The 10864-nt window shown below is 48.5% G+C and overlaps 1 long non-coding RNA gene across 1 annotated transcript; it reads right to left on the bottom strand.

Moving 5' to 3' along the window:
- Positions 1 to 7217: 7217 nt before the first annotated feature.
- On the bottom strand, positions 7218 to 10513 carry LOC141374254 (uncharacterized). Its single transcript, XR_012380999.1, has 3 exons — positions 10285 to 10513; positions 9758 to 9849; positions 7218 to 7625 (listed from the first exon to the last, which is right to left on the bottom strand). It is a non-coding gene; the product is annotated as an uncharacterized lncRNA (long non-coding RNA).
- Positions 10514 to 10864: the final 351 nt, after the last annotated feature.

The following is a 10864-nucleotide window of genomic DNA, read 5'->3' as shown; positions in this document are numbered from 1 at the left end:
ACCCAGGGCGGGCCTAAAAAACAACGTTTTTTTCTGAGTTTTGGCTCAGCAGGTGCTCTGTGAAGATATGTTGGTTCTCCATCCCATTCCTAGGTGCTGGGCCGTACAAGAGAGCCAGGCTGAGTGTGCCCAGGGCAAGTAGGAGGCCAAGAAGGCACCAGATTCAATGAGTTGGAAGAAGCATCCTGAGGGGTCCCCTGCAGCAAGCTCACGGGGTCTGGGGGCCCAGAGGACAGAGCAAGGACCCACAGGGGCATCAGGGAGCAGTCACCTAGCACTGGGTCTCAGTGAAGGGATGTTGTGCTGGTTAGGAAAGTTGCTCTTGAAAGAGTGAGGTTCCCTTCACTGGAGGTGTATAAGCATGTGCCAGGGAGGTTGGGGAGAATTTTCCTACCCTCCCTGACTGTTGAGGCTCTTTGAATGCTGAGCTTCCGGGATTCCAACTCCCTGACATGAGCTCTGCCTTCTCTTTTACTTGCAGGCAAAATGCGAGAGAAGGTAGGAGGTACCCTCCTGCCTCCATGCCAGTCTCCTTGCCTCCCAAGAAGAACTTAGGTGTGTCAGGAGCACTGTGATAGGATGACTGGGGAGATCCTCAGGGTCTTCTAGGATCAAAGGTCATTGTTTGGCATTGACATAAGAACTTGGGCCTTGGAAAAGTACCTTCAGGAACATAGGAGATGGTGGGAGCCCTTGCAACCTCCAAGCGAGTGCCCCTCAGGTGGGACAGTGGCCTCCAGCTCAGGCCTCCTGCCCAATTTGGCCTCCAACATATAAAAACTGCAATGGATTTAGTTCACTTCAAAATAATTTTAAAATTTTTTTAGTTTTTTTGATAGGTTTAAAACAAGAGGCAAGGTCATGTAGTGAAAAATGAATCTCCCTTTCATACTTGCTCTTTGGAGCAACCACCAATCCTGGTGTCCTCTAGAACTAGTCAAAAACATGCAAACAAATGCACACATCTCTCATGAAATGTGTATTGAGCACCAACTAAGTGTAGGGATGGGGGCTGTGGGGTAAGGGAGCACAGACCGGGGAGTTAGGCCTGGGTCCACGAGTCAGCTGGTAGTATTTAACTGTTCCTGTCTGCTAAGAGCAAATGTTTACTTCCTGGGGACCAGGCACTGTTCTATGATCTTTCCGTTTTTTTTTCTCATTTAATTCTCACCATGTATTAGTTGGGGTTCTTTGAGAAACAGGCACCAATATGGCATTAGTCATGAAAGAGATTTTTGGGGGGAAAATACCTGTGAAGGAAAACAGGGAAGGAACTAGAGTAAGATCACTAGATTTAGTAGACAAAAATACAGGACATCTAGTTCAATTCAAATGTCAGATAAACAATGAACACTTTTCCAGTATAGGTATTTCATATGCAATATATCTGATGCATCCTTATATTTAAAAAGTATTCATTGGGCGCCTGGGTGGCTCAGATGCTTAAGCGTCTGCCTTCGGCTCAGGTCGTGATCGGTCCTGGGATCGAGTCCTTCATCGGGCTCCCTGCTCCTTGGGAGCCTGCTTCTCCCTCTGCCTCTCTCTCTCTCTCTCTCTCTCTGTCTCTGAGGAATAAATAAATAAAATCTTTAAAAAAATAAATAAAAATAAAAACTATTCATTGGGGCGCCTGGGTGGCTCAGTCACTAAGCGTTGCCTTCGGCTCAGGTCATGATCCCAGGGTCCTGGGATCGAGCCCCGCATTGGGGCTTCTCCCTCTCCCACTCCCCCTGCTTGTGTTCCCTCTCTCACTGTGTCTCTCTCTGTCAAATAAATAAATAAAATCTTTAAAAAAAATAAATAAAAAGTATTCATTTTTTGCCAGATGGTGTAAATGTAATTGGGCATCCAGTACCTCATCTGCAGACAACTGAGTCACCAGACCATGATGCAGGTCTGACCCCTTCTAGCTATTGTTAGGAAAAGGTCACTTATGATTGTCTAATGAGACATGAGACCCTTCAGATGTATATCAGTGTGCCATAAGCTTGGGGGATGATTATCAACGTATATCTTGGTGGGGTAGAGATAAAGGAAGTTTCCAAAGGAATTTTTTTTAAAAGATTTTATTTATTTGTCAGAGAGAGAGAAAGAGCACAAATAGGGGGAGCGGCAGGCAGAGGGAGAGGGAGAAGCAGGCTCCCCGCGGAGCAGGGAGCTTGACAAGGGGCTCCATCCCAGGACCCTGGGATCATGACCAGAGCCGAAGGCAGACACTTAACAACTGAGCCACCCAGGCGCCCCTCCAAAGGAATTTTTTTAAAAAGATTTCATTTATTTATTTGAGAGAGAGAGAGAAAGAGAGCACGGATAGGCAGAGGGGGAGGAAGAGCAAGAAAGAATCTGAAGCGACTCCACACTGAGCACGGAGCCCAATGCAGGTCTTGATCTCACACGCCTGAGCCAAAGTCAAGAGTCCGATGTTTAACCAACTGAGCCACCGAGGTGCCCCTCCAAAGAAATTTTTATTTGTTAAAGAAGACTCACAGGATCCTGGAAGTCAGGATAATGTTAAGCTAAGATTGCCTTTTGCCCTCAGTAAGTATTAACATGGAGACAGCTGAGCTCCTAGAGGAAAGTCACTCTGCCTGTTTCAAGGACTCGTCAATGGGCTGTAAGTACTAAAGAAATTTAACTTTTTCTTTTGCCTTTGTTTCCACATCACCACCACCTCCTTTGCCTATGGGCTCTTATACCCTGGGTGTCAAGCCCTCTGCCCGAATCCCCCCAGGGCTGGGTGCCATACAACTGGAGACAGCCCCTATTGTCCCAGAGCCTGCTGGAATTATTCAAACCAGCTTACCCTGCCTTCCCCATGCCTTTCCACAGAAACCATGATAAAGTCTCCTGCCCACCTCTTTCTCCTGCTCCTTCTCCCTCCTGACAGACTCAGGGGGGTTACCACACAGCCCCTGTGGCTTTGCCTGCCCCTTCCTCTTGGGAGAGCTGTAACAAACTATCTTTTTCTTTTCTTTTTTTTTTTTAAGTAGGTGCCACACCCAGTGGAGCCTAACGTGGGGCTTGAACTCACGACCCTGAGATCCTGACCTGAGCTGAAATCAAGAGCTGGATGCTTAACCGACTGAGCCACCCAGGTGCCCTGCAAACTATCTTTTCAATGGCAGTCCTTCTCCCTCTGTTGGCCTCACCATACCTGGATAATAATACAATCTACATTTTAAAGCATTCCCATACGGGGAAGTACTCCCTCTCATGTATGGGATGTGGGACTGGAAGTCCAGTTCCCTCCTCTGGTGCGGTGCATCCCGAGAGGGTCTGTGTGGAATGGACGTACCCCACGAGCAGCCCACGAGGATTTTCATGAAGCCGTGGCCACACTGCCCTTAACACACCTCCTTACCCCCCCTGCATCCTTCCTCACCCTCGCTGGCAATGCCCTGGGCCATCCACCTCCAAACTGTGAACTGTGGCACCTCCTCAGAGGGGTGCTGAGAGGTGCGGAGTTTTTTAAAAGGAGACTCCAATTTTTGCTCTATATATCTGTATGTTACATGATTTTTTAAATGATGTATTAATTTATTACTTCAATAAATCTAAAATATTAAAAATGGGGCGCCTGGGTGGCTCAGTGGGTTAGGCGTCCGCCTTTGGCTCAGATCATGATCCCGGGGTCCTGGGGTCCTGGGGTCCTGGGGTCGAGCCCCGGGTGGGACTCCCTGCTCTGCGGGGAGTATGCTGCTCTCTCTGCCTCTGCCCCTCCCCCCTCTTGTGCACTCGCTCTCTCTCTTTCTCTCGCAAAAATGAATAAATAAATAAAATCTTCAAAGAGTTAGCTTAAAAAAAATAAAATATTAAAAATGATGATAGGCTGGGGAGCCGGGGGGGGGGGGGGGGAGAGGCATGTTAAGTCAGCAACTGTATGTGTTGGCAGCAGGGGGCAGCAAGCGCTGTCTTTTGCTGTCTTGTCATCAGTTTTGAAGCTTTGCTCTGAGAGAAGCCAGGCCTGGTGCTGGTGGCGGGGAAGGGGGCCTCTTACTCCCAGACGTGTTGGCACTTGTCTTTGATGCCTCCTCCAGTGCACTCAGCTCCAGACGTCTTCCTCCTCCTCCTTCCCAGCGGGCTTCAGGAGCCTTTCATCAATGGACAGGTACGGGGCTCATTTTTCTCTGCCCCTGCCCTGCCCCCACTCGGTCTGAATCTCCAGGGGCTAGATGCTTCTATGACAGCGGCCGCTCAGAAAAGTAGCACGCAAGGGACTAACCAGGAAGCGAATCCCCAGTCATACCATTAGCTCTCATACTTGGTTCACATACTGGTCCTGTCACAGAATTGCTGTGTGATCTTCGGCAAATTGCTTAATCTCCTTGAGCCTCAGTTTCCTCATATTTAAAATGAATAAAATATTATCTATCTCATAAAGTTGTCTGGTGTTTGAATATATCTGAGACACTGAACATAATCCTCCAAATAATGTTCATTTTCAGGCATCGAATTTTGTCATTACTAATCTCTCCATTCATTCATTTTCTAAACTAACATTTATTGAGTGCCTACTGTGTGCCTGGCCCTGTGCTAGTTTCCAGAGCTGTAAAACAGAGATAAAATACCTGTTCTTTATATATCACAGGCTGGTTTGGAGCCGGTGACAGCCAGAAAGAGTGGGGTTAGACACCAAAAAGAACTTCCCAGAATGAAAGAGGCCTGGATTCTAGAAGTAGAGGGAGGAGGATTGAGGGAAACAACTTTTCTAACGGGAGGAGAAACTAATTCAGAAAACATTTGGACTCCTAAGACTTTCACGGCTTTCTGAGCCACACTGGTGGGGTGCTGGCCAAGAGAAGAGAAAAAAGAAGTATTTTTCCCAGGCAAGATTTGGTGTCTGCAAGGAGCCACATGAAATTTACAATATATTTCTGAAGAGGCAGACGACCAGGAGTTTGATCCTCAAGCTCAGCAGGCCCCAGCCTGGCAGGATTGGATGGAAGAGAGGCTGATGAGAAGTAAATGAGACAAGTGCCGAGATTTCTTCTTTGCCAATAAAAGAAATTTGAAATTGGGCAAGTGTCTCCAGGAAGTGGGAGAAGGGGATGGGGAAAGTTCTCATCTGTAACAACTCCATTAGCGGAAGGCACCCTGGGGAGCCAGCCACTCTGCCCAGGCCTCTCCCTTCTGCAGCAGGTGCTGGAGTTGGGGCCATGTGGCAGTTAATAATGTAACAAGGTGCTTCAAGTGCAGAAATCTAGCATGGTGTCAGAAGACTGGATTAGACTAGGGTCTTTCAAACAGGAGCATCAGCATTCCCTGGAGGGCTTTCTACAACACGAAGTGCTGGGCCCCCCTCCCAGACTTTTTGATTTTGTAGTTCTGGAGGTGGGGCCTGAGAATTAACATTGCTCACAAGTTTCCAGATGATGCTGGACTACACTCTGAGATGCCCTGCTCTGCAGAACCCCAGGATTCTGGAGCCAGGACCATCCAGCTCTGGTGCGTGTGAGCCCAGAGGAGCTGCCTGACACGATGTGGAAGGAGGCTACAGAAGGCTTCCTGGAGGAGCAAGCACTGAGTTGAGTTTGAAGCTGGGATTGTCCAAGTCGAAAGGACAGGCAGGAAGAATTCCAGGCAAAACAGTATTGTGTGGACTAAGATAGAAAGTCTATACAGTGTGACTGGATGGGGGCAGGGGAAGGGAGCCAAGACAGGAGCAATGGGCCACTTCCAGATCATAATGGGCCAGGGAACATTGCTAAGGGCTGTGAGCAAGAGAATGATGCAACCAAAGCTGAGTTTTGAAATGATTTCTCTGCAAGGTAGGGGAGTGGTGGGTCAGCTATGATTATTTACCTCCTCCTTATAGATGAGGAACCTGGGGTGCAGAGAGTAGAAATGGTTTCCCTGACACTTGGCTCAAAGGCTGGAGGTGGAGCCAGGCCCCACCCTGGTTTGCCTGACACCAAATGGGCACTTCTGCCCACCAACCAGGAGGGGGTGGGGGGAGGGGGGGGGGGGGGGGGGGGGGCACTAATCCTGGCTCTGCCCCCAGCTCACTGGGGCCTCTTGTTCAGATCCACCTTCTCCTGGCCACTAGGAGGAACAATGAGTAAACACGGAGTTTGTTGTAAATACAGCTTTAAGGGTGGAACGATGGCAGCTACGGAAAAGGGCTGGGGTCCGGGGCGAGGGAATCATGAGGGTGGGTGGGAGGGCTGGTGCCAACCTACAGGGCCGAAGTCGCTGCTCTGCGCCGACAATGACATCCTCAGAAGTGCGATGTTCCCTGAGTCATCAGGCTCAGACACAAAGGGGCAGCAGCCCCTGTGCCACGCCCCCCACCCCTCCAGCTGCCGCTTCCCTCTGCTCGAATGAAAAGCATTCTCCGCACCGGCGACACCAGCCCCACTTGCTGGCTCTGCTCTCAGCAGGCGCTAATGAGGCATTTGGAGAGCCCAGAGGTCACAGAGACCCAGGGCCTTGGGGGAGAGATGATAAAGGGGGAACTCAACCTGGTAAGATCAGGCAGCAGCCACCCTGACCCCACAGAAGAAGCAATTACACAGTACTTCCCCGGGGGGCCTTATGAAGGCAAGATGTTCGCATTTATCATGATTTCCCCACCCCAGCTCCTTTTACTCCCAAACACTGGTTCTTGACCCTCCTGGATCACAGACCCCTTTGAGAATTTGATGAAAGCTGGAAACTCTTTCCTAACAAAAATTAAATGCAAACTAATGAGGTGATCATCCCAAGAGCTGACATTTATGAATAAGTCACTGTTTGCCAGGCACTGAGTTAAATGGTTTACATGCTTTATCTCATTTAACCTTCATGATACCCTAGGTTTGACATCTCCACTTAGTAGATGGGGGAATTAAGATACAGAGAGGCTGTTAGGTGTTGGAGGCCACAAAGCTAAGTTGGTGGTTGAGCTCAGACTCAGACCCAGGTCTCTTTGACTCCAAAGCCTGGCTTTTAACCAGCTCATCCTACCATACATATATATGAGCATAACCGAAGGCAATTTCAGGACATGATAAGCCCACAAAGGACCTGAAAAGCATCCTTCCTGAGTACTAGGGACATAACTGATCTCACAGTTCAGTGGGGGATAGACATGCTCCCTAGTGATCAGTGGTATGAAGGCAGAGCTGGAAGCATAGAGGAAGGTCAACACAACCAGGGGTGTTAGGAAGGACATCCCAAAGGTAGTAATGTTGTTAAGTCACAGAGTATTAAATGGTAAGTGGGTAAGGGCATTCCTGGCAGACAGAATAATGGGTGCAAAGATGTAGAGGCAGGGAATAATGTGGCATGTTTGGGGACAGTGAACACTTAAGAGAAGTTAACAGCAAAGGGTGGGGAGCATGAGAGTTAGGAACTGGCCGATGATGAGGCTGAAATGTTAAGTCCTGTAGCAATTAGAATGCTTTGGCCACAAGTAACGGAAACCCCAAACAGAAGTGGTTTAAACAATGAGCCAGTTTTATTACCCCACATAACAAGATGTCCAGAGGTGAGATAGCTCCAGGGTTGGTTTAATTCTGCATGGCTCGATGACATTGTCAGGGAGTCAGATCTCTCTTCCTGCTCTGCCATCTCCCGTGAGTGGACTTCCATCTCAGGCCTGCGCCCTCATGGCCACAAAATGGCTACCAGAGTTCCAGATATCCCTTAGGACCATTATGACATTAAGTAGAAAAAGAAGGATTATTTTTTTTTCCCACGGTGCCTCTGTTTATCAGCAAGGAAACCTTTCCTCAAGGCCCCCACCTTTCCCCCATTGACATTCCATATTTCACTGAGTGACACAGATACCCCTAAACAGATCACTGGCAAGAGAATATAATGTCCACGATTGGCTTAGATCCATCAAGATTCACCTCTTGGGAGACACATGGCTGCATGATACCTGAACAAAACCCAGAAGAAATAGAAGAAATGCCTGTTGAGGGGTGCCTGGGTGGCTCAGTGGTTAAGCGTCTGTCTTTGGCTCTGGTCATGATCCCAGGGTCCTGGGATCGAGCCCCGCATCGGGCTCCCTGCTCGGCGGGAAGCCTGCTTCTCCCTCTCCCACTCCCCCTGCTTGTGTTCCCTCTCCCTGTGTCTCTGTCAAATAAATAAATAAATAAAATATTTAAAAAAAAAAAGAAGAAGAAGAAATTCCTGTTAAAAAAATTCCTGTGTCTGCCACAGATTCTGAACATGAAAAGCCTTTATTGTGAAGGAAATGAGGAGTCATCAGGGGTTTTAAGCAGGGAGATATAATGAAGTTCGTGTTTTTAAAAGATCACCCTGATGGCCAAAAAGATGGATTTTCAGAAGTCAGGAGAAGCAGTGAGGAAATAGCAACAACAACAGACCAAGTAAAAGAGGAGAAAAGCTGCCCTAGAGTGAGGAAAAGATGCATTTCTAAGATGTTTGGCAATCGTATTTTTAATTTCCAAGTTTTTCCTTGTTCCCTGATTGTTCCATTTCTATATCATCTTATGCCCGTCTCATGGGTGCTGTATTTTATCTTATCTCTCTGAGGATACCAATTAGAGGGTTCTTTTCTTTCTCTCTCTCTTTTTTTTAAACATCCTTTTCTGTTTTCAGAATTATCTCTGTTTTCTCTGGGGTCATTTTTTCTGCTTTGTTTTGTTTTGCTTATCTTGGTCTCTTGTGGAGGTTGCAAGTTCTCCTGAAATATTTAGATCATCCTTGATCATTCAGGAAGGAGAAGAACTAACCACATGTGACCAATCAACTATCTTCAACCAGAAATCTCCTGAGATATTTAAAATATAGAATCAACAGGAGTTACTGTGTCAGAGGGAAGCAGATACCCAAGCTCTGAACAGAGAAGCATCCACGTTATCTTTCAAAATGAGCTTGAGAGTTAATACTGATTTTAGCCTGGTGCCTGACCTTCTCCACAAAGCCCTTCAGATAGGATCTCAAACACACAAGACCTCATGAGCCACATAAAGAGAGACAGCCCATTCTTGTTGACTGTACCTCTAGGAACTTCTCCCTCGGTTGGGACTCATTAAGAAACTGTGTCTCCACGGTGGTAGAATCTCCTCGAAGTTAAGCACATGACGTTAGGAAGACAGGAGTCATAGGCCATCCATGGGCTGCTTACCTGACCTTGGACAAGTTACCTAATGCCCCTGAGCCTCAGTTTCCCCATCTGTAAAATGGGATAACTGTAGTACCTATATTGCAAAGCTGTTTGTGAGGTTGAAATGAAGCAATGCATGTGATGTGTTTAGTGTGGTCACTTGGCATTGCAAGTGATCAATAAACGTAAGCTATTTCTATTATTGTGGTTAATTGAAGCAGCACCTCTCACTGAGAAGGCAAGTCGGGCCCTTTGTCTCGTTCTCAGTTCCAGCTGCGGCCACGAGAAGAGGGGAAGGGCCAGGAGAAGGAGACCTGTCTCTGGCCAGAGGTTGCTCTGGGCATGGGTTTGAGAGGCTCACACAGGTACCGGAGCCAGGTCGGGGGGGGGGGGGGGGGGGGGGGGGGGGGGGGGGGGGGGGGGGGGGGGAGGCTGTGCTTCGAATCAATGCCAAGCGAGAGCAGAGAAGGCTGCTGGGAGGGCAAGATGGAGGTAGAATGTAAATCTCAACGGAAATTCGATTCTGGACTCTGTCAACACAATCTCTAGTGTAGCAGTGAAAAGCCCGAGTTTTGAGATCATATAGAACTTTTCATCTTGACTTAGCAACTCACTAGGTATGTGATCCCTGGCAAGGGTCTTTGCTTCTCTGAATCTCAGTTTCCTCGTCTGTAAAATGAGAATAATAGCAGAACTTACCTGATAAAATCACTGTGGGGATTCCATGTGATAACATGCGAAGTTCTGAGTTCCATGAGCAGCACACAGCGAGTGCTCAGTACATGTAGCTGCTGTAACAATAATTTAAAAAAAGATAATCATTTTCCTTTGGTATCAGTGGGCCTAAGGGGGTTATTAAAGTCTCCCATGATTCTATAAGCCAGACTGGCTTCTGTCTCCACTATGGTATTAATACTGTGACTGCTAAAGGCCCTGGCAGGAAACAGCCACCCACTGTAAGAGAGAGAGAGAGATAAATGAGGGGACTTTTTATCACAGAGAGGGCGGGGTGAAGAGAAGCACACAAGATAGTGTGGCACCCCGAGGTGAGCGACAGTGGGGCGTCGTGACCACCCTGTGGCCTGCAGGGGCAAGGGAAGGACCGTGTTTCCAGAACCCACGGAGAGCAGGAGTAGTCAGGGCAGGCTGCCCCACAGGAGCTGTGGGCGCAGTAGGAATGAAGCCAAAACCACAGCAGGGAAGGAGAGGAGCAGAAGTATCCCAACCTTCCTCTCTTCCTCCCTCCGACCTGCTGAACCACACCAGAATCTGGAGGGAGAGGGAACCGACGTGGGGCAGTCTGCAGAGATCAGCCGGCTGGATCCAGGTGCTCAAAGTCACCAGACATCTGTCTCTGTGTCTCCATCTCTTGCTGTCTTCTTGTGGGCTTCCTTCTCAACCAGGTTCTTTCTCTGCAGTGGCAAGATGGCCTCTGGCAGCTCCAGGCTAACGGTCTACCAGTTTCGCAACCGGTGAGAGGAAAGAAACAGCCTCCTGCCAATAATTCCGGCAGAAGGCCTGGAGCTGACTCTCACAGGCCTGGGTTGGCCTACCCCTGAGCCAATCACTGTGGCGGAGAGGGGAGGAGGGGCCGAGTCCCGCTCCGAGCTAAGGGATTAAGGAGGCGCCCTCCTGGCTGTGTGACCCAGGCAAGGCACTGCATCTCTCTGTGCAGAAACGTACTTGTCATGGGGAACTTGGGATGATGCCAACAAAACAGGCAAGTCCTTCACTCAGTGCAGGCGCTCCCCTGTAAGTATAAGCAATACTGCCTGGAGGTGAAGAGATTCCCACTCTTCCTCTCCC

The sequence above is a fragment of the Callorhinus ursinus genome, unplaced genomic scaffold, assembly GCF_003265705.2.
Source record: "Callorhinus ursinus isolate GAN/ISIS: 27379988/994484 unplaced genomic scaffold, GSC_fseal_2.0 scaffold15, whole genome shotgun sequence".
NCBI classification, from domain to species: Eukaryota; Metazoa; Chordata; class Mammalia; order Carnivora; family Otariidae; genus Callorhinus; species Callorhinus ursinus.
Note: the sequence above shows the minus strand (reverse complement) of the source record. Positions and strands in the feature narration are given on the sequence as shown.